At 37.8% G+C, this 23,066-nt stretch overlaps 1 protein-coding gene and 2 long non-coding RNA genes across 3 annotated transcripts in view; 2 read left to right on the plus strand and 1 right to left on the minus strand.

Annotated features, from left to right (window-relative positions):
- Positions 1–23,066, plus strand: part of LOC133532926 (uncharacterized) — a 240,197-nt gene that overhangs the window by 199,847 nt on the left and 17,284 nt on the right. The window lies entirely within an intron of this gene.
- The window catches only part of LOC133532924 (scavenger receptor class B member 1), a 196,570-nt gene that overhangs the window by 159,344 nt on the left and 14,160 nt on the right, over positions 1–23,066 (plus strand). The window lies entirely within an intron of this gene.
- LOC133532925 (uncharacterized) lies at positions 14,339–15,852 on the minus strand. Its single transcript, XR_009801775.1, has 2 exons — positions 15,354–15,852; positions 14,339–14,700 (listed from the first exon to the last, which is right to left on the minus strand). It is a non-coding gene; the product is annotated as an uncharacterized LOC133532925 (long non-coding RNA).

Genomic DNA, 23,066 nt, shown 5'->3' on the forward strand with positions numbered 1-23,066 from the left:
AAAATATACCTTACCTTTTAGATTTTTCTGGTAAAAAATTAGGTCTTACCCTTGGAACCAAAACCTTCGGAAGTACACTATGAAGACTAATATCACTTATATTCATAATAGTTATAATGTAAAGTTTTTGATTAAACCTTGGTATTTACAAATTTATACAGAAAACAGAACCATATTTTTGTGAAACATTTGTATAAAACTTTTTAAATTGCATCGACAAGTATGGTTGCGTTTAAGGAGACCTAACACGTCAAAATAAATATTAAATTATTAAAATAATACATCAAAGTTCTTTTGTTGTAAATGTTACACTAAATAATTAATTCATTTAATTAGAATACGCTATTCATTAATTTGAAATACGAGAATTACATTTATTTTTTACAACTATGACAAAATATTATTTAAGTTAGAAATATACTATGCAAATAATCGATTTAAATAAATTATAATCGATTAGAGTCAAACCAAGATGAGTTGGCAATGATTTTGATATCCCAGCCGATGTTATAATAGAAGTTTGACATTTGAAAAGACAGGTGTACCGTCTGGGCTATAATATAAAATAAAAAAAAATATCTCGAGGTAACTTTAGTGTTCAAGGGCGTGTGAATTAGTGAAATTTATTTGTTAACGTAAGTATTTTCAACGAAAGCAGTCACAAGTTCCCTGTACTTATAATACAGATATCAAAGAACATAAGTGCCATAGGAAAGCAAAGAATATAACCTCTTTTTAAGCAGGTTATTTGGCAATTCACGACTATTATTAATATTTGTTCGACTGTTATATGTCCAACTGGTAATTAATATAAAAATAATAAGTATATGGCAATCGCGTTGTTTTACGGGTTTTACTATGAATATCGTCGAGTCTAAAAGGATAATGTTTTAAATGTAAATATTCACAAATTAAACTAGTTACTTATGGAATTCAAAGAGAATTTGTGATAGACGTAGATTGTCAAAGTAAACTTAGTAGCCGCAGTATCGAAAAGTGGCGCCATCTACTAGAGCGTAGGCTAAAGGTTATGACGCCAACGCTCAAAAAGAATCCGCCATACCTTTGGCCTATGCTCTAAGATGGCGCCACTTTTTGATATTTAGCACATATCTGTGAATGAATAAGGATGAAAGTCAAATGGCGTTCTAAAAGTTTTAATCATGTGTCGAAAGTTGGCAGTAAATTTACTGTGGCTACAAAGTTTACTTTGACAATCCACTCTAATTCAAATTCTCTTTGTCGAATTTAAACTTTCGGAGTTATACTAACTTAAGTGTAACACTCTTACGGTAGATGTCGCTAGAGTGTTTACATCTAGCGTCAAGTAGCGGAACTCTCAGTACTGCTACTCGACAATAGATATCGCGGCAAACAAAAAGTGTAATGCTCAACGATTTTCAGCTAAGCCAACCAGGATAAGCGTAAGAGTTGAAAATAGAGTTCCGGTGACCCTGGTTATAATATTAGCGGAAAATCGTTGAGCATTAGACTTTTTGTTTGCCGCGATATCTATTGAGGAATAGCAGTACTGAGAGTTCCGCTACTCGATGCTAGATGTCGACTACAAAAATAATAAGCGTTTTGCTACCAAAACTGATGTATGGAGTGAGCACTCTATGTACTTCTTATTTTTCTATGTCATGGATGAGGTCTTGGTAGCCCCAGATGGCACTGGGAGTAATCCAGTGAGTTCAAGTCTCACTCAATAAATTTTTCCACTTTTAAATTTATTCTAAGCTGAACGTGCACTGTAGTTTAGCGCATGCGTTGTACAGGTCGTCGCATGCTTCTCGTGATTTCTTCACACGAAAACCCTACTCTTGCGCACGCAAGTGCTTAAGTGGATTATATTGAAATAGCCAAATAATTAGTGTTGGCATAGAGAAGTGCTCACTCCATACATCAGAGGGCCTACCGCGAACCACGTTCGACGTGTTGCCTCTCTGTCGCACTTGTAAATTCGTACGTAAGCGTGACAGGGAGGCAACACGTCGAACGTGGTTCGCGGTAAGCCCTCAGTTTTGGTACTAAAACGCTTATTATTCTCGTAGTCGACATCTAGGATCGAGTAGCGGAACTCTCAATACTGGGTTGAGTTTGAGCACTTAAAAAAATACGTTGCCGTTATTTTAGACTACTCTAAGGTAGAAGTACTAGTGGTCGACGCTGAACTAGTGCTCGACATGGGCACTTTATGTCAACGGGACAAGGATTAAGTTCGAATACAGAAAAATCTTCGTTGTTCAAATTTAACCTATATTTCCATGAAATAAAGTGTCCATGTCGGTGACTACTGCAGCGTCGATCACTAGTACTTCTACCTTATAACATATATAAATATAAATCAAATCGGAACTGGACAGTTGGGTACCTTTCCTTGTTAGTTTACTGGAGCATTACCTTATCTATAGTTCTTAGTGACATCGATTTAGGAGGTCGTCTATTGAACTGTATAATTTATACCGTTATGTTACTTTATTTTATTTTGTTGACGACCAGTTTGGCCTAGTGGGTAGTGACCCTGCCTACGAAGCCGATGGTCCCGGGAAATCCTGGTAAGAGCATTTATTCGTATGATGAGCATGGATATTTTGTTACTGAGTCATGGGTGTTTTCTATGTATTTAAGTATTTATAAATATATTTATATATTATATATATCGTTGTCTAAGTACCCTCAACACAAGCCTTATCAATTTGTGTAATAATGTCCTATAATATTGTTTTTTTTTTAATTCCATATTAATTTTAATTGCTTTTTATTTTTATTTAATGCACGTTGGGTATAAGATGATAAGATGTAATGCATTGAAAAGATGTGTCCCGCCGAGATTCTTGCCGGTCCCATCTCGGGTCAGAGGCGTAGGGTTAGAGCCGGTGTAGCTTTATTTGACGTTCATAAGCGCATTGTAATATGCTTACTTGGTAAATAAACTATCTTTATCTGTATTATTGTACTTCTGTTGTTTCTCCAATAAGAAAAGAAAATAAAATAAAATGAAATTTTATGAAGAAAAAACCAATTCCAAGCCTCGTGGTGTGTGGAGTGGCAGTTTCTGAACAAAATGTTAATTTTGTTCAGAAACTGCCACTCTGAGCGCGAGTGTACACAAACACACATAGGCATTTTTCGTAATGCTAGAAACTCGACAAACTAGCCTCACAACTACTAAACGTACCGTATTCTACAAAACCTAAACCAAATATCAACTCTATGCTTCTACAGATACGACTCAAATTCGAATGAATAGGTTATATTTCATAGGTTATTTTGACACTTGCACAGATTACGACATTGTCAATAAAACATAATCTGTGTGATCAGTTTTTGACAGGCCCGGGCGAACGGAAAATGTCAATACGGCTGTGTCAATAACTCTCACTGACATTAAATGCAACTTGGCAACAGGATATGTATAGACAAATGAGGATAATTATGTCAAAGTCATGTTATCATTATCAATCGAATTATAGAGTGTGGAATGAAAAGGAGGAAAATCTCTTATGGCAGAACTATTGCAAAAGTGACCAGCTTTTACAAATTTTACATGTCAAAAGGTAATACAACATATAGTTAGGTCGATGTCAATTTTAAGTACAATTAAGATAATTAGAAATTAAACGAACTTACCTGTAAGTGAAGTTCAATTCTAATTATATTAGCTGCACAAATTTCGAAATGATGTATAATAACTAAGTAGTAGGCGTTATCATGAAGCCTTCGACCATGAATATTCAGAGTAAAAGTTAAAATTTCTGAACGCAACGGCCACGTTCCCGCGAACAGAAATGTCAACTTCATTTAGTTTAGAGTAACAAGCCAAGACACAACACTTTCACTGCCAGTAACCTGCTAGGGTTCTCTATTCTCAGGCACAAGTCGCTACAAAGCGGAAAAAAACACTTGGTATCCGCTATGCTCGTAGCCCATGCTGGCAGTGAATATGGCAACAGATGGAACAGCTTGGCCCACAACTCTGCAAAGCCAATATTGCTTTAAAACTTTGACAGGGATTAGACTATTAGAATCCCTGGTTGTCTCAAGACAACCCGGGTACTGGGCGGGAGGGATCATCATTTCGAAATTTGTGCAGCTAATATAATTAGAATTGAACTTCACTTACAGGTAAGTTCGTTTAATTTCTAATTACTATTACGCTGCACAAATTTCATCATATATAAATCCTCTAAAAGACACCAGAGCGACAAGTTGTACTGTAATTTGATCCTTATTTATTTATTATATAAATAAATACAAGTACAAAAGTTTTAATAAGAAGTCTTCCTTGAAGACCTGCTTAGGCATCCTCAACAATAGTTGAAACAAAAAATGAATTGTTCCTTATTAATAGGTATTTCATTAATACCATTTAACAGAACGGTGTGTTGCTACTTACAACCTTTAGTAACACTTATTTTCTCCTTAACTAAGGATCAAGCACAATCATTGGATGGCACTATGGCCTTATTATGAAATGAGCAAAATCATTAGACTCGGACTTGATGTTTTTCTTTCCATCAATATTACTCCTAAATGATTTTGGTTTGGATCCTGAAACCAACGCATAATAGGTTGAATGGGTGGTGAAAACAAAAATATCAATACCACTGTTCAATAGCGAGAGAGTGGACTGTAATTCGAAAAAGGGGGGCGATAGGGAATGAAATTTAGGGGTCGGTTGAGCAAGAAAGTTGTGTTGCGATGAAATTAAATTACTGAGTTGAGCTTGAGTGTAAAAGAACAGTGTAGGGCGAAGTTACCTTCCAGTCCGGGAGTTGTGGAGTGAAATCGTCGGTCGCCGCTGAAGACCGCTGGTTGCGATTCCGGCTGTCCTTTGTCGCAAGCTAGAAGTAAGCTTAGAACCGTTACCTTGAGTCATCCAACTTAGACCTCGGATTTTCCACTTCACGGATGTGCACGGCGTCCTTCGGCTACACAACACTGATACTAAATATGTGCTAATAATGTTACTGGTAGTAGTGCTTTGGGTCAACGCGAAAATAATAACGAGAATAGCGGAACGATGTGATCTAGTGGTCGGTTCGTGACACACTGGCTCTGTCAACTGTATGACAGGGCAACAGTTTATTTTTTGAATATTTGAATGTCAACTGTGACATGGTGTTGCCACAGTGAATACAGAAAGTATATTATTAAGGCGTAACTGAACATTCCGCCCACCAAAATACATTAGTATTTTGACTAAGCGAAAAAGAACAATGGAAGTGGAACGAGTGCGATAATATTAAAACTAAACGAGGAATGGACAACACAAATGTAGCGCACTAAAGTGACTACGCAGGTAGTGGACACAGCTTGACCACAGGTCGTTTGTACAACCCTGTGGCAGTGCGCACAGTAACCACACGACAGATCCCGTCGGACCCGGGATGTGTATCGATAATGCGACCCAGTGGCCACTTCATTGGGCTCGTCTGCTCGTTCACAACGAGCACAAGTGCGCCAACTTCGACGTTAGGATGTCTGTCATGCCACTTCATCCGCTGCTGGAGAGTATGCATATACTCCTTCGACCATTTGTTCCAGAAGTCCTGGTGCATCTTCTGAAGCAACTTCCAGCGTTGGAGAGGGCTAACCCGAACGTCTGAGAAGTCTTCCTCAGGCACGACCGATAAGGGTTCCGTGGTGAGGAAATGACCCGGTGTCAAGGCCGACAGGTCGTTGGGATCAGTGCTGAGTGGAGTGAGTGGCCTTGAGTTGAGTAAAGCCTCGACTTGGGCTAAGATCGTCGAAAATTCCTCATATGTTAACCTTTGGTTCCCGACGACACGCGACAAGTGTGTTTTTACAGCCTTGATACCGGCTTCCGCGAGACCTGAAAAGTGAGGGCTGCCTGGCGGATTAAATTCGAATTTAATCTCGCTATGCGTAGCAGCATCTCCTACTAGACGTTGCAAAATGTTGCTCGCACCGACGAAATTCTTCCCCTGGTCGGACACCAATCTATTACACCGACCACGACGTGCGACGAAGCGTCGAAGCGCGGCGAGAAACGCGTCTGAGGACAGTTCAGTGACGAGCTCCGTGTGTATGGCCTTTGTCGAGGTGCAGACGAAGACGCAAATATAACCCTTGTAAGTTTTGTTTCCCCGTCCGCGACCCAGGGCTATGTCGAAAGGTCCTCCGAAGTCGACAGCAGCACTCAAGAACGCCTTGAGCTGAGCCACCCTATAAGATGGCAAATCACCCATGAAGGGCGCTGGAGCACCGAGTGGTCGGACACGGAAGCATTTCATGCATTTCGACGTGACTGCGTAGATAGCTCGCTTCGGGGACAGTATCCAGAAATGCTGCGATAGCAAATTCTGAACCGTTTGGACGCCTGGATGCATGAAACGCTTATGATACTCGTCAATCAAAAGGGAGGTTAGCCGACTGTCGCGAGGTAGTAAAAGGGGATGTTTAACATCAAACTCGAGAGAGGTTCGCGACAGGCGTCCGCCCACCCTCAAGAGACCCGCGTCATCGAGGAATGGGGACAGTTTTTTGAATGACTTCGGGAGGGAGTTCGAAAGATTGTTCTTCACCTTCTCGATCTCCGAAGCAAAATGGCATTGTTGCACAAAGCCCACGAGAAACATTAGAGCCTGTTTGATTTCCAGGGGTGTTAAAGGGCCTTCCAACAGGTTGTTAGACGTCTTTTTATTTCTCACGTTGTGCACGAAACGACGACAATATGCGAGGACACGTTGGAGTGTCCTCAGCGCCGAGAATTTGTTTATTAAGTTGTCAGTCCACGTCTCCTGCACTGAGACGGAGAGGACAATCACCTTGCCCTCTTCGTGTAGGACATCCACGTCGACTGACAACGTTGGTTTAGGCCAATCAGACTTGTCCAGCACGAGCCAAGATGGACCCTTCCACCAGTTACTATGGTGGACCAGGTCGTCCGGCAAAAGCCCTCGCGACCCACAGTCGGCTGGATTGTCGCCAGTCCTAACGTGTCGCCAACAGTCAGGAGGGATAATCTCCTGGATGTGACTTACCCGGTTAGCCACGAAGGTTTTCCACTTGGAGGGGCAAGACTTTATCCAAGTCAACGCAACGCTGGAATCAGACCATGCATAAACCTTATCGATTTTGTGGAGAGGCTCTAGAGCCTCTGCGACCGACGCTACTAAATCTGCAAGCAGAACTGCGGCCAGCAATTCCAAACGTGGTATGGACAACTTACGAAGAGGGGCCACTTTAGATTTACCACAAACCAGCTGGACGTACCGCGTTCCGTTCTCACCCGACGTTCGAATGTAGATCACCGCGCAAAATCCTCGCTCTGAGGCATCGCAGAACCCGTGGACTTCGAGCGAGACAAAATCCTTGACCATTCGGCGCGGGACTGACACGGATCTCAACGAGGGCAGCTGCGCTTTGAACTCTTGCCAGTCGGAGGCAAGGTTCTCTGGCGCGTCGTCATCCCACGAGACACCTGAGACCCAGAGCAACTGCATAAGATATTTCGCGAAGAATGTTACTGGTGATAGGAGGCCTAGAGGGTCAAAGATCCGAGCAATCTCCGAGAGAATGGTACGTTTAGTGCACCGACGATCTTCGACAGCCACCTGAAAGGTAAAGTCGTCCCCTTGAGGTAACCACGAGAGGCCAAGAATTTTTAGGGAAATGTCCCCAATGGAGTTAAACTCCCGAAAGTTCTCAGAATACAGGTCTGAGGTGGGGACACCATCGAAGAACTCCTGTTGGTTCGACGTCCACTTCCGTAAATGGAAACCACCAGAAGCTAATATTGTCGACAACTCTGACCGAAGCCTCCGAGCTTCTTCAACAGAATCAGCTCCAGACACCACATCATCGACATAGATGTCGCGGTCTAGAACTGTTGAACCGGAAGGGTATTCTGCTACCGATTCCTTGGCCAATTGAGCGATTGTTCGGAGAGCTTGGTAAGGAGCGGACGAAACGCCGTATGTAACGGTCAGCAGTCGATAGTCCCGGACAGGCTCATTGACAGACGGACGCCAAAGGATACGCTGATATTCAGCATCTTCCGGGGACACTAAAATCTGCCTATACATTTGCTTGACGTCGGCCGTGAAGACAACACTATGCCAACGAAAACGAAGGAGCAAGTGGAAGATGTTGTTTTGCAGCTTCTGCCCTGGCAGTAGCGCGTCATTTAGCGAGATGCCTCGGCTGTCCTTGGCACTGGCGTCAAATACGACCCGAAGAGGAGTGCTGGTCGACGAGGGCCTCAACACTCCATGATGGGGAATGTAGAAGAACTTCCCCACATCCACCTTCGGGGGGTCACATTCCTCAAGGTGGCGACAGCTTTCGTAGTCCTTCATAAAGGCTACATAATTTTTGTAAAAATCGGAGTTACTCAATAACTTCCGCTCTAACGAGGAAAATCTCTTAAGAGCGATGGCCCGAGAGCCCGAGAAAGTGGGTTTGTTGGAAGTGTCAGTAAAAGGTAGAGGAACGACAAATCTACCTTCTTCTGTGCGACGAAAGTTAGCGAGAAAATATTCCTCGCACAACTGATCCTCCTTCGACAAAATGACAGTGTTCGGGGAGCTGACATCTTCCAACTCCCAGAACTTCTTAATAGAGTCGTCAATTGACAACTTGCCCACGACCAGTTGACAGCTGTTGCCACGGAACCGAGACCGACAAATCTCCGTAGCACCGTCACCCGCGTCACCCATCAAAATCCACCCGAAAATGGTGTTTAGGGCAGTCGCCTGGCCAGGGGCCCCACGGATTAAACCGGGGCGCAACGAGGAAGCGAAAATGTTGACATTCAGGAGCAAGTCAACAGGCCCTGGAATGTGCCAATAGGGGTCGGCTAATTCCAAGCCCCTAATATGTTGCCATGAGGAGACATCAATCTGTTCCGTTGGCATTTCTGGACAGATTTTTGGCAACAAATAAGCCTCCAATGAAATAGAGATATCAGAACTTCCATGGCTTGGCGAAACGGTACATGACAATGTGCCACCGGGCCTAGCCTCCACTTCACCGATACCAGTCACAGAATGCTTCCCATATTCTGCCCGAAGACCAAGCTTTTGTGCACATGCTTCGCTTAAAAAGTTGCAACCACTGGCACAGTCAAGCAAAGCCCTTACCGCTACTAAGTCACCTTGGGCATTTCTCACCAAAACCTTGGCAGTTGAGAATAAAGAAGAAGCCGCAACATTACTTGCTACCATTGCCAGCGGACTTGATGTGTCTGATGGAGGTGGCGAGTTATTTACACCTACTGCCGGGGAAACAGGCACATTTGCCTTATTAAAATGTAACAGTGTATGATGGCAGAACCGACACTGCTCACACCGCTGTTTTGACTTGCAGGTCTTGACAGAATGAGACCCCGACAAACACAGAATACACAACTTGTTCTCTTTAACACACTTGAATCGAGCAGCGGGGTCATATTTAAGAAAAGTTGGACATGATGTAAGGCTATGAGCCTGCCCACAGATCACACATATTGGAGCGGAGACTACTAAGGCCATTTTTGGCTTACTCGAAGACTTACTACTACTAGGCTGAGGAGTACTAGCAACAAATCCCATTGACCCAGCAGCATCTAGCGCTCGGTGTCGTCTTTCAATAAAATCCTGCAACTTACTATATTCTGGGATATCATCAGAGTCATGCTCCAGCTCAAACTGCTCCTTCGTGTTCCTATCCAACTTCGACCACAGTAATTGTAAAAGTAAGAAATTTATGTCCGGCAAATCAAAACCTTTCAAAATCGATAGATTTTCAGTAAAAACCCTATGAACCCGTTGTAAGTCACTAGCCCGAGACGCTTTCACTGGCTCACAATGTATAAGTTTGTCATAGTATGTAGTTGCAATTAATCTAATTTTATTATATTGCTTGTACAGCGCTTCATATGCAACCTTATAATTATCATCGGTCACAGGATAATTCTTTATAAGGTCGTACGCCTCATTCTGCACACTCGATAGCAAATAGTGTAACTTTTCTACAGGGGCAATGTCTGTTCGCTTATCTACTAACGAGTTAAACAATTGTATAAAGGTTACCCAATTTTCAATTTTACCATCGAAAGCTTTAATTTGTAATTTTGGCAACTTTGGCAAGACTGGCTGTGGTGCCCCCGAACCTGCCGAAGCCCCAGCGAAAGATTGCTTTCCATTCTGCAACCGCGATCTCACTGCCCTAACTTTCGAGTCGAACATCGCGGTATGGGAGCAAATCTCGCGGTGCTCGCTTCGCGGAGCATTGCTTAGAAGCCTTATTTGTGCTTCATGAAAGTTCTTTGCAATTGTACACAATTCATTCTCGTCACATAAAGCTAATTCCGAATCCGATAGCATCTGTAAATACTCTATTCTCATCACTTGATAGTCACGAGCAATCATTACCGTGTCTACACCATCCTCTTTCTCGACAGATTTATCACCGTGCGACATGTTAATAAACACAAAACACTGCGATTATTACACAAAAAAAAACTTCAAAACAAACTGCAATTCACTTAGCTTCATAGACATACAACATAACCTTAGCTTACACTTCAATGACTGACACTGACAGCTGACAGTTGATACTTGACAACTATCAAAAACGTTGCCAGCAATATTAACAAGTGACCGAATGATTTTATTAAAGCACCACTACACGACCAACTTTCTTGCTTACCCTCGAACTTTTTAATAAGTCTACCCTAAATTTTTAATGCAAAAGATGACAAAACAAATTTGAGTAAGCAACTATAAAACGAGAAACGACAAACCATAGGTACTTTATCAAACTATCCGGCTCGAAGGACCAAAATGTTCAATAGCGAGAGAGTGGACTGTAATTCGAAAAAGGGGGGCGATAGGGAATGAAATTTAGGGGTCGGTTGAGCAAGAAAGTTGTGTTGCGATGAAATTAAATTACTGAGTTGAGCTTGAGTGTAAAAGAACAGTGTAGGGCGAAGTTACCTTCCAGTCCGGGAGTTGTGGAGTGAAATCGTCGGTCGCCGCTGAAGACCGCTGGTTGCGATTCCGGCTGTCCTTTGTCGCAAGCTAGAAGTAAGCTTAGAACCGTTACCTTGAGTCATCCAACTTAGACCTCGGATTTTCCACTTCACGGATGTGCACGGCGTCCTTCGGCTACACAACACTGATACTAAATATGTGCTAATAATGTTACTGGTAGTAGTGCTTTGGGTCAACGCGAAAATAATAACGAGAATAGCGGAACGATGTGATCTAGTGGTAGGTTCGTGACACACTGGCTCTGTCAACTGTATGACAGGGCAACAGTTTATTTTTTGAATATTTGAATGTCAACTGTGACATGGTGTTGCCACAGTGAATACAGAAAGTATATTATTAAGGCGTAACTGAACAACCACTATCTTTAAAAGTTGACTTAATCAAGAACAAATCGTTTGGGAAGTGATGGTCATATGAGGTTTTTGAGGGCAATAAATAATTACTAACAACTACCATCACGAATGAATACCATTCGTTATTTTTATATATAGCTAAAATATATTCGCCCTGAGCAAGCCTCATTCCATTTCAAATTAGTTTTTCCTTGAAAAATGCTACGGATAGCAAAGGTAGCTGAAATTTTTGTAAGGACTTGGTCAGAAAATCAGAATAATAGTAAAAATTACATATTTTATCAAGGACAGGGTTTGCACGCTGCGTGCAGTAACAATAGCAAATAAGGTAAGTACCTAAGCAATTTCATAACTTTCTCTTAATTCTGTAATGAAAGATTTTCATTGGTGGCATTGTTGATAAATAATTTGAGACTGATTAAGGGTCCCAGGTCACACTTTAAGGTTGAGGTGGGTGTAATCGAAACAAAACGTTCTTCATAAAGCGTTTCACTCTATCATTTGAGGAGTCGTCTATATCCCAATAAAAGCACATGAGCAGATTTAGAAAAATGGACACTTCTATACCTAGATCCCTCATCACATAATGCTTTCAGAATGGCAAACATTGCTAGAAAAGATGCGATAAGATAATTAATGTAATTATTTCCACAAAACATACACCAGTGTTTCAAGTGTTTACGATACTGCTTGACGGTGTTGGGCATAAGAGACTCCACCCCACCATGCTGTTGGCCGCACCAATCGAAAGTTCCTCCTTTCTCCTTCTCTTTTCCGCTCCTTCAGTGATGGAACTTCCCGGATAACATCGGGGTAACCAGGCAAGGACACTACTGAAACTGCCGGTTAATGGAATAAGTTTTTATAAATGTGAGCTGGGGCTCAAATCTATACAATTGTATGTAACATGTAAGTATTTGTAAAAACTGTGTACAATATGGTTGTTGCCATGTCTTCTGCATTTCCTAAAACTTTAATAGGTACCTTAAATTTCATTTCGAATGGAAGAAAAGCATAGATAAAATAATTCATCAAAGAAAATGTGCAAGCATCTATGTAGAAAAAATATCTGGGTTACTACCCAGGATATATATAGCGTTCACATATTTCATCTGCGCGACTCCAATAACTCGGTATATGAGTTCCAAAATGATGCAGGAAATTTCTAAATATTCATTGTTTAATTTACGTTTTATCTCCGAAATCTTATATAGTTATCTCTCAATCAGCTATGACACAGTTCACCTATAATATTTAAGACTAATATTGTAATGTCTCGTTTCACACCAATGCCAATTGTTCCTCAACATTGTTTTGAGCATCGAACATCGATGGTTTTGAGGTAAAAATACTGTACAGTAGTATTTCAGTTCACCAAAGCGGTTTATAATTGAGATAGCTGTGTTGTATTTTCTCAGAAGTATGTCACAGTCTGGTAAATCGGAAAGAAACGTCTTTAAATATAAAGACCACCATTAAGCTGAATAAAATTAATGTAATGTATTCTATTAATAGGCTCCTTCCATAATCCCACAGATAACTCATTTCCACACGGTTGCCCCAGCAGGTCAATAAACTATTACTGTATAGCAAATAAATATCTTCAAAAAGTATATTTATAACCCTTTACTTTCAATTAGCCACCAAAATAAGTCACACTAGGTGATATATTGACATTATATTTCTTTAAAATATTTGAACTCAGTATTCTTTTCTCTTTTCAGCTCTTTAAACATACACACAGCTATATTAGCCAAACTTATAGCTATAAAAGAAAAACATATTTTATGAGCAAAGTTAATGAAAATTTATAAAGATGTGACCTTTTTATAAAGGCCTTTATCCTTTGTTTAACTTTGAATTGTTTCTTATTGGGTAAAGAAATAAATCCAGATATTAGACAGCTTTCTAAGGTACTAAGGAGCTAGTTTAATTTGATTATACCTAGCTCCATATGGTATCAAGAATAATAGAGTGCATCTTGTATAGGTACCTACATAGTCTAAAAACATTTATCATAAGGACAATAGATATAACATCTAAACAGTTGCTCATTGTGTGACCTCTAGATCTTGGACACTTCATGAAAGGTCTGACACATAGCTAGAGAGACATATAGTCAAATAGTCTAATGACAGGACTTAAAACTGTAATCTCAGCTTTCCACATGAATCAGAGATATTTTCTACTCTCATAAAATCAAGTAAAAGGTGTTCATGCAACAATTAGTTTCATGGCAATTCCAATGCTTAGTTGCAATCAATTTACTTATATTAAAAATATAACTGTATTTACTTCCCTTAGGGTTTTGTACATAAAATATTTTAGTTAAATATTAAGCTGTGTAAAGTGTATATTCTTGTGTAAGAACATCATAGGCATATATTTTGTACACACAGTATATATCACAGTCACATAACTTCCTAGTATTGACTGTCGATTGCTCAATAGTAATCATTTTTCAGAATTAATGTATGATTAACCAGGACAAAATCCTTGGATCCTTGTAAATATGATGTCATTGCACTGACAAAAAATGTATTTGAGTTAACCACAACTTTCAAGAATTTGTTCTAAATGAACACAGGCTGTTGTGGTGTCGCTGAGTGCGACCACATTGTGATGCAAAGGGGAAAGTGTTGCTCCGCTTCCTTATTGCTGCTTTTGACCAGGGTTTTTGTATGTTGTTAGTAAATAAGTAATAAATACTTTATTATATGATAACAAAGAAAAAGCAACAGCAAAACATACATTAGAAAAAAATATTGATAGTTGAGCCCTTGAAGTTTAAAGTACCGGGCATTAGGACTTACAATAATTTATAAGTCATTAGTACTTCTGCTAAACTTTCTTAAAACACCACTTGTCAACAGCATTGCCTCTTATGCCATTGATTGTGATTTAATAATTGAACAGCTGCCTTAGGTAAGATTCTCAGTGATAATAATCACACAAAAAACCAGTGGTCACTTAAGAGTGACATTACCTTTTCATAGCTGGTTACAGCAGACAATTTATTGAGTGCTAAATCATCACAGTGAGAGAACAGGTCACAGGAAACTTTATTTTGTTTCATTTCAATACCTAGCCTTGTTCCCAACTGACAAACGTCTCACCAGCCGCAGCTTGAGTCTCTTGGTTCATCTTCAGAGCACTAGTAATTTAACAAGGCAGAGTATTTTTTCATAATCTTGTCCGGGTCATTGTTGTTTTGTAATGTTCGTAATTATATATCTGCAAGCAAACAACAAGATTGTCCTAGAAGGATTATTCCCATATTTAACCTTCTGGTGCGGTGCCTCCTTCCAACAAGGTCAAAATTAACTCGCTTCATTCTTCACTTGCTGAAATTAGAATAAGTACTTAAATTCACCTACTTGAAGATAAGTATATATCAAGAGACAGCCTAGTCTGGCATACCACATTGATTAATTCTTGAGGTTAAGAGCTGTGTCTAGTCTAACACGCCACCAAACCCAGTAGGTATATCTAGTAAGACTTGTAGGTGGCTTATGGTCCACTACCCATTGGCGGGTAGGACATGAGCAACATCTTAGTGCTGTTGGTAAGGGATATTTGATAACACCACAATATCCCAAGGCTACTGGCAGTGAACGCACCTAGTATAGTATGGGAAAGATTGGCAAGTGCAAATAGCAGCAGAGATACCTAGGTTAGCACTCCAAACTGCTTAGCTCAGCCATTTTATGCAGTTAGCAAACAGAGACACCTAGAATAGTGCTCCAGAATGCACAGCACAACCACCATATGCAGTTAGCAAACAGAGACACCTAGAATAGTGCTCCAGAATGCACAGCACAACCACCATATGCAGTTAGCACACAGAGACACCTAGAATAGTGCTCCAGAATGCACAGCACAACCACCATATGCAATTAGCAAACAAAGACACCTAGAATAGTGCTCCAGAATGCATAGCAGAAACGTCAAAAAACAAACGAATTAGCACTTGATATTACTCCACTGTATTTCTTACCCGACGTTTATGTTCCTTTTCGGAATTTTAGTTATGTATGCATTAAACATTCGTTCGCTGGCACTATTAATGTAGGTACATCCATGGCCTGCTACATTTTTATCTCGATATTTATCATGTCCGTGTAGCTATGCTATCGACGAAAGGACGCCGCAATTGACCTTGAACGCGAAAGTTGCATTTTCTTCTCCGATCTTGTGGTTTTTTCCCTCCAATTTTGCAATTCGTCACTGTTAACACTATTTTCTTTATTTTTTCATATTCTTATAAAATGTTAACTGTTATTTTCAGTTAAAAACGTTTTATTTTATTATGCCCTAATGGTCGTCGGCTTACATGAATAAACACAATGAAGTTGACAGTTCTGTTCGCGGGAACGTGGCCGTTGCGTTCAGAAATTTTAACTTTTACTCTGAATATTCATGGTCGAAGGCTTCATGATAACGCCTACTACTTAGTTATTATACATCATTGAAGAAATTTGTGCAGCGTAATAGTAATACTCGTAGTAATCAAATTCAATTACAGTAAAATAAAACAATATAAAAATAATCAAAACAATTCAAATATCCAATAAATTAATAATCATTATTATAATATTCTGACATATCAAATTTTATCGAAATTAGAGCCGTTTCACAGATCCCCGAAATATATAAATATATATTTAGAATTACTCGTTGAATAAAGATCGACGGGAAGACTGCGAACAGTGCCGCGTCGCATGGCACTTTCATGTAATCCGCGAGTAATAGGCCCAACTTATTACGAACGTCTACCCGCCGAATTAAGAACTGAAATATCTGACGAAGCATTTGAACTTCAATTGAGGAATTTTTTATTGGAAAACCCATTATATTCAGTGGATGAATACATGGAATTAAAATTATAATAACTGTTTAACATTATAGTTTATGTAAAATTGATTTAAGATGACATTTGTTCTAGAATATTATTATTACTGCTCTTAGTTTTAATGACGATCATTATGTGATATCTACTAAATATTTAGTTTGACATGTATTCCATTATTTCTTTTTAGTTTCCTGTTTGCTTTGTTTCGTAGTTTTTAATTTGACGGTAATTTCGAATTTTTTTTTTTTTTGATAATTATTATTGACGTTTTATAATTATATGTTTGCATGCCAAATCATTGACGATCATAATGTAAATTCATATAGATTAACATAAGAATAATTTATACTGTAATTTATCGTTATGAAAATAAACAAATCTAAATCTAAATCGAATGGTATAAGATACTATTTTTTGGCTAGCTCTCCGTCTAATCTATAAGAACACAACTAGGAAGTAAGCGCTATGAAAAGGTAGGCTTGCAGGTTATAATTCGGGTCTCTTTCTTTCGCATAATTATTGAAAGTCATAATGTAATGATATTCATATTATCATTAGTCATAACTCTGAAACTGTTGACTTTTCAGTAATTTCCTTAGGTTATCCTATAGATAGGTTAGGTTAGGTTTGTTTTATGGCAATCCTGAAAAGTTACGCGTTTCTGAGAAAAACCAAATTATGACAAACAATACATTATGACTTAAAACTTTATGGGAACCAATAGAGACCCGTTAAAATTATTTATAGCTCGCTTATTATCTAATTACGTGATAAGGAGGCAAATATTGAGAAATCATAAAATCTCTATTTATAAAATATATGTGACATTCATGGGAAAAACGTGTAGGTGAGATGTGTCATGTAGTCAGACAAAGTGTGGAATTGCCATAATAACGTCATATTTACATAGAAATTTACATTTATGCTGACATTTGCACATTGCAAAGTATGTGTAACTTGGTTCATATACACCGTGGGCCCATGTAACCCAACAGATTTTAAAAGTGTATTCTTCACCGCATTTAGAAACTAAGATATATAAATTTTATGGGGACATTCTTACACAAATGCTGTAAAGCAAGAAGGCTTATATTGTGGGTAGTTAGACAAAACGATATATATAATATATATATTTACATACATAGAAAACATCCATGACTCAGGAACAAATATGCCATCGCGGTCATCGGCTTCATAGGCAGGATCACTACGGTCGGTAAACTAAAATGTCATACATTGTTTTCTGAAATCGGACTTGTGTTAGTGATGCCACTGTGTGACTTGCCTTAGTGCCGTCCTATCCCTAAAACCTATCTAACCCACAAATTATAGTTTTGAGATATGGGCAAAAAACGTTCAAACCAATATCTCTAGAAAATGTGTACATTTATTCGGGATTTCTTTTATGCAAAAATTAAAACTAAATTTATGCTTACTGTTTTTGAAAACCATTTTCTCAAATATTATTTTATTAATTAGAAAATCACAATTTTGTGTTTTAGTATTGCAAATAATTACTAAAATATGTACGATATTACTCCTAAAACACCGTTAAGTATACTTTAGCCGTTCTTTAGAATTGAATAATATATAAAAAATATCTAAATAACGGCCAAAGTCAATTTACGTGTTTATAGTATCGTAATTGTGAATTGTGTAATAAACAAAACATAGCTTAATAACCGCAAAGGTACTGAACAATTTTATAGTATTGTATCTGTTAAAATATTACCTAGAAAACATTTATAATACACACGTTATTGGATTGTGACCGTTTTTTAGCTATGTAATGACCCTACATATTGAAGTAATTTGTATGCGTTCCTATTCTAAAACCCCGTTAAAAGACGAATGCTCACTAGGTTTAAGTCGTGGAAATATTTGCATTTTTTAAAATAAAATCACGTTGATTAGCATTATACTACTAAGTTTATAGAGTTACTTATTGTTAAATGAATAAATCACACCTGTATCGTATATGTATTTATATATATTAAAAACGTAAAAAATACTGACAAATCAGTCTTCAGCTTTGTACAATTTTACGCGAAGGAGTAAAAACGAAAATTGTGTCAGTCTCTTATATTTGTTAGATGTAGGCGTAGATTACTAACCATTGTAAGGTAGGTATCAGGTGATCCATGTAAGGCCCAGTACCTAATAAAGACCACTTTTGAGAATGCGCCCCCCGCGCTTTGATTGCCAGTTCAAAAACCTAGTAAGGCTAAATGACCACACTAAAATCTATTAGTTCTCAGATTCCTACTAGTTTTTTATATGGGATTTGTGACTTCCTGAGTTTTACGATGGTAAAAGGTAACTCAACATGCTACTTACTAGGTTTAGAGGCATCGAAATCTGTAGTAATTATGCCGAATTTGGAGCAGTTGTCTCTGTAATCGGTGAGGACTTACTAGTTGGATACACATAAGATAAAAAACGAATTTACAGAAATGTGTTACCTACTTTAGCATTTGCCTTTAACATCCTTCGCATAAATATAAAGCTAAGTGTCATGCATTACGGAATCACTGCAGTACAATATGCGGAGATGATCAAAGGCTTCAAATTCATAATTTCGTTGAATTTGGGGACCAACTAAAGTTTGGTAGTTTCTTAAGTTACTTGGAGTTGGAACCATCAAAAAGGTGAATTAATGACTTCTTTGGTCTCGACTCCCTTAATCTGGACTTCTTTTCTTCTGAAAAATTTTCTCGGTAAGTAGGATATCCTAAACTTTCCTTCTAATGCATCAACCTAACTTTTTTTCAAATACCTCAACTTCTGACTATCCTTCTTCCTCCCTTGATCAATTCACTGATAGTGCCCTTAGAGAGGACGTAATGTTCATCTCGTCTAATGCCGTTGGAGTCGACAATCTGAGCCAAAACTCTAATTGACCTTATTGATCATATCATCATATGTATTTCTTCTTATATTTTCCCGTCGCTTTAATAAGATACCGCTATTACTTATTCCTTTGCTAAAAAGTCCAATTCCTCCTTCTTCTTAGACTACCGCTCTATTTATTTCCATTTCTTCCTTTCCTCTCTAAAGTTCTTGAGTGTCTTTTGTACATCAACAGGTTACTGTTTTGAATAGACATGCGCTCACAAATCCGTATAAACCAAACCCGATTACCCCACATGGCACAGCACTTCACCGCTCTTGTAAAAATTACTGCATATATACGTGCAAATATGGTATATCAGGGTGTTATCGTTCTTGGATTTCGGTAATGCTTTCAACACGAGTGACTTCGACATCTTACTAGGCATATTGCGTTCTCTTAATGTATCTCCTGTGATAGATATCTAGTTCCATAGTTATTAAGTAGGGCGTCAACAGCATATAAAGGTGGATTCCTCTTGATCTTCATTTTTCTTGCACAGAACGGCGCAGCGTGTTGTCTCCTGTTTTATTTCAGAACTGTATAAAGTCTAACAAATTATATTTTCTTCTTCTATCACTTTAAACATACCGTCAAGGCTCTTTTACTCATCTAACATAGACTATCTGCACCATGAACACGAACACTAATTTAGAAAGCATTTTGATTTGGACTTACACGTTACGGTCTCAAGGTAAATCCACTGAAATTCAAGTTATAGTGATAGGTACATAAATCAAAGCGTTCTGCCAGGGTTGATTTTAATACTCTACTGGCCATTGTTTTTAACTGTACCTATTTAGATTCCCTTCTCTCTAGGTCTGCTAAATCTAAGCCTGTATTCTGAAAATCGTATAACGCATAAAAGAAATAACAATTATAAATTATTCCTTATTTCATTACTTATTTATGTAGTCTAAAAGATGTGTGGGAAAATACAAATTCTAAGATAGTTAAAATCTAATCTTAGTGTGTCTAAATCTTTAATATAAAGAGATATTTAACACTTACATTCGCATACCGGACATTTTTGACATAAACATGCATCCATTACTCACCAACGAAAACAGACAACTTACTGCGCGCGCGCCGCATTGAAAAACTGTCTGTCCTACGTAATAAGGGAATATGTTTTATACTTAGCGGGGTTTTAGCGTAGCATTGTTAGTTGGCCATGTTTAACTGTTGTATTAGTATTCTTTTTCTCAAACATAATTACCCGTTAAGAAAACTAAATAGGTTTTAGTGGTGTATTTGTAATATGGATCGCAATAAAAGTCTTTTAAACACACAGTTAAAGAACGTTAGCCATGTTTAAGCGTAGTAACTGTTTTTTTTGTATAGTATTTATTATAAAAAAGTGTACGTGATAAAACATAATAATAGGGTTAAATGGCTTTAATGGAAATTTATAAAGTTTTTCCAAGTAAATGTGTTTTAGCTTTGTATGTTGTAAAAGATTAATTAAAATAAACAACTGGCTAAGCGCTTTTATATTACTTATAGAAGAATAATGTGGGTTTGCGATTTTATAGTATCGAGAAGTATCATATTATAATGCAGTTAGCGTGTTAGGTCGAGTCTGTATCTCCGTAACTACAAATGATAAAAATATGATTCCAAGACCAGTCGATAGAGAATTTTTTCCTGTCTTAGAATATTCATCCAAACGAAAACTGGTAATATGCAGCTTTGATAGGTTTTAGTGTATATGTCAGTAGGTATATCTGATATACCTACTGACATATATTAAAGTTTTTAGGGAAACTCGCAAATATCTGTAAAAAAAAACTTTATGCTGAATTTGACCAAAATTCATATAACATTTTATGCTCCTTACAACCTCAGGAATGCGTGGTTAAAATCTGTCGGGTTATATGGGCCCACGGTGTATATATAATGACCGGATTATAGAATTTGATCATTAAATTTAATGAAATGCTATTTTAGAATCTATCACTTTGTGATATAATTAGTTAAGTTTGTCTTTATACTAGCTTTTATTTGCCCTGTTAGAAATTTTGTTATTGTGGGTCGAATCATAAATATTTTTTTTTTCTAAAATTAAGTATGTCTTTTAGTTTTCTTAAACGTACTTACCCATACCCCGGAGTTAACCCCTCGTATGCTGCCTGTCAAATTAGATCCTTTGAAAAAGTGACCTTGTCATTTAAAACAATAGATTTAAATTCCCACGCACGGATGCGTGTCTAAGCATAAAAGGAGTTAACGGAATTAAATAAAAACACGGTGTACAATTGACATTTTTGCTAGGCCCCCAGGATAATCATTACATTACATTTATTTCTTTACCCTTTATTGCTCAATACAATAATATCCAAATGGCGGACTTAATTTCGCATTCTCTACCAGCTCGCAAAATCGATGGCCTATGGTAGGAAGTAGGATGGCAGAAAGGTTCTCTAGTGGCGGCCACATACAGACGCAGCGTGGGAAGGCCCCAGACTAGATGGACCATTGATCTGGTTAAAGTCGCGGGAAACCGTGGGTTGAGGGCAGCAAATGACCGTTCTTTGTGGAAATCCTTGAGGGAAGCCTTTGTCCAGCAGTGTATATCTTTCGGCTGAGATTTATTTATTTATTTAATCTTTATTGCACAATACATGAAGGTACAAATGGCGGTCTTAATGCCATAAGGCATTCGCTACCAGTCAACCAATGGGTTAAACCAGAAAAAATAAGTAGGTGCAATGTCTTTTAAAGCAAATGAATTTGTAACCGAGACTATATATGAATATAAACTATATATTGATAAACTTACACATACACCGTGTTTTTTTTTGATTTGCGTTAATTTCGAGGGTGCATTCCTGAGCTTAAATTAAGTAACTTTCTCAAAGACACCGATATTCTAATTAACTCCATTTCGGAGATAATCAATCATTAATTTTTATCTTATAAGGCCCTTACGAGCGTGTACACTTGCCTTAGGGCCTGTTTACTTATTGATTAGTGTTTAGTGCGAGTTCATACATTTGCTACTAAAAGTAAGTACTATCTCGGACGATCGACGTTCGAAATGACATTGATATGTCACAGTTTTCAATTGTTTGGTTGAGTTAAATGTAATGCCCGTGTTACAACAACGCTATATGCAACATTTAGTTACTTATTATAATAATAAAAATAGTAAAAAAAAAAAACAAAAAAAATTTTTTTTTTTTTTTAATTACCTATGCCATTTAGTTTTCTTAAATGTACTTACCGATACCCCGAAGTTAACGAAATTCAATAAAAACACGGTGTATACTTAATACAAATAAACATACATATATTGATACATACATAATTATACCAAGAATGAATCAATGATGATGATGATGACTTCCTACAACCAAAACTTTACTGCGATAGATATATTCCACCTGCCCACCGCTAAATATAGAAAAGCCTTATCAGATTGTTTAATATAGATTAATGTATACTAATTTAATTTATAATTGCCGTGTTTAGCCAGAGATACATTTAAACTATTATTAGCATAGTAAAATTGTATATCTGTCCTACCTTCTTCAACTTTATGTGTATAAGTAACTTGTGGATAACGTTGTTGGCTGTACATAAAAACAACACTTATAATGTAACACCATTTGTCGATTGTATTTGTATAGTTGTTTGTTATCCCTTAAAAACAATAAAATAAAATAAAATAAAATAAAATGATTATCTGCTACTCAAACATTATAATAATCTTATCTCCGATATAAGTAAAGGGTACCTTTTCTTTAAAAACGACACAGTTCCGGTTACATTAGGTCTAGGTCTAGTTCAGACAATTACGCCTACATACTATAAAATACTATATAGAATTAGATACAATTCTACATAAAGATGGCAGTTTATTGGTGGTGTTTAACATAAGTATTGTATCGTATATGGTTGGAGTTCTGTGTCATAAATGGTACTTAGGTCTGAATAAAACAGTAAAGACTATATAAAGTATAATC

This window comes from Cydia pomonella, chromosome 28 (genome assembly GCF_033807575.1).
Source record: "Cydia pomonella isolate Wapato2018A chromosome 28, ilCydPomo1, whole genome shotgun sequence".
Lineage (NCBI taxonomy): Eukaryota > Metazoa > Arthropoda > Insecta > Lepidoptera > Tortricidae > Cydia > Cydia pomonella.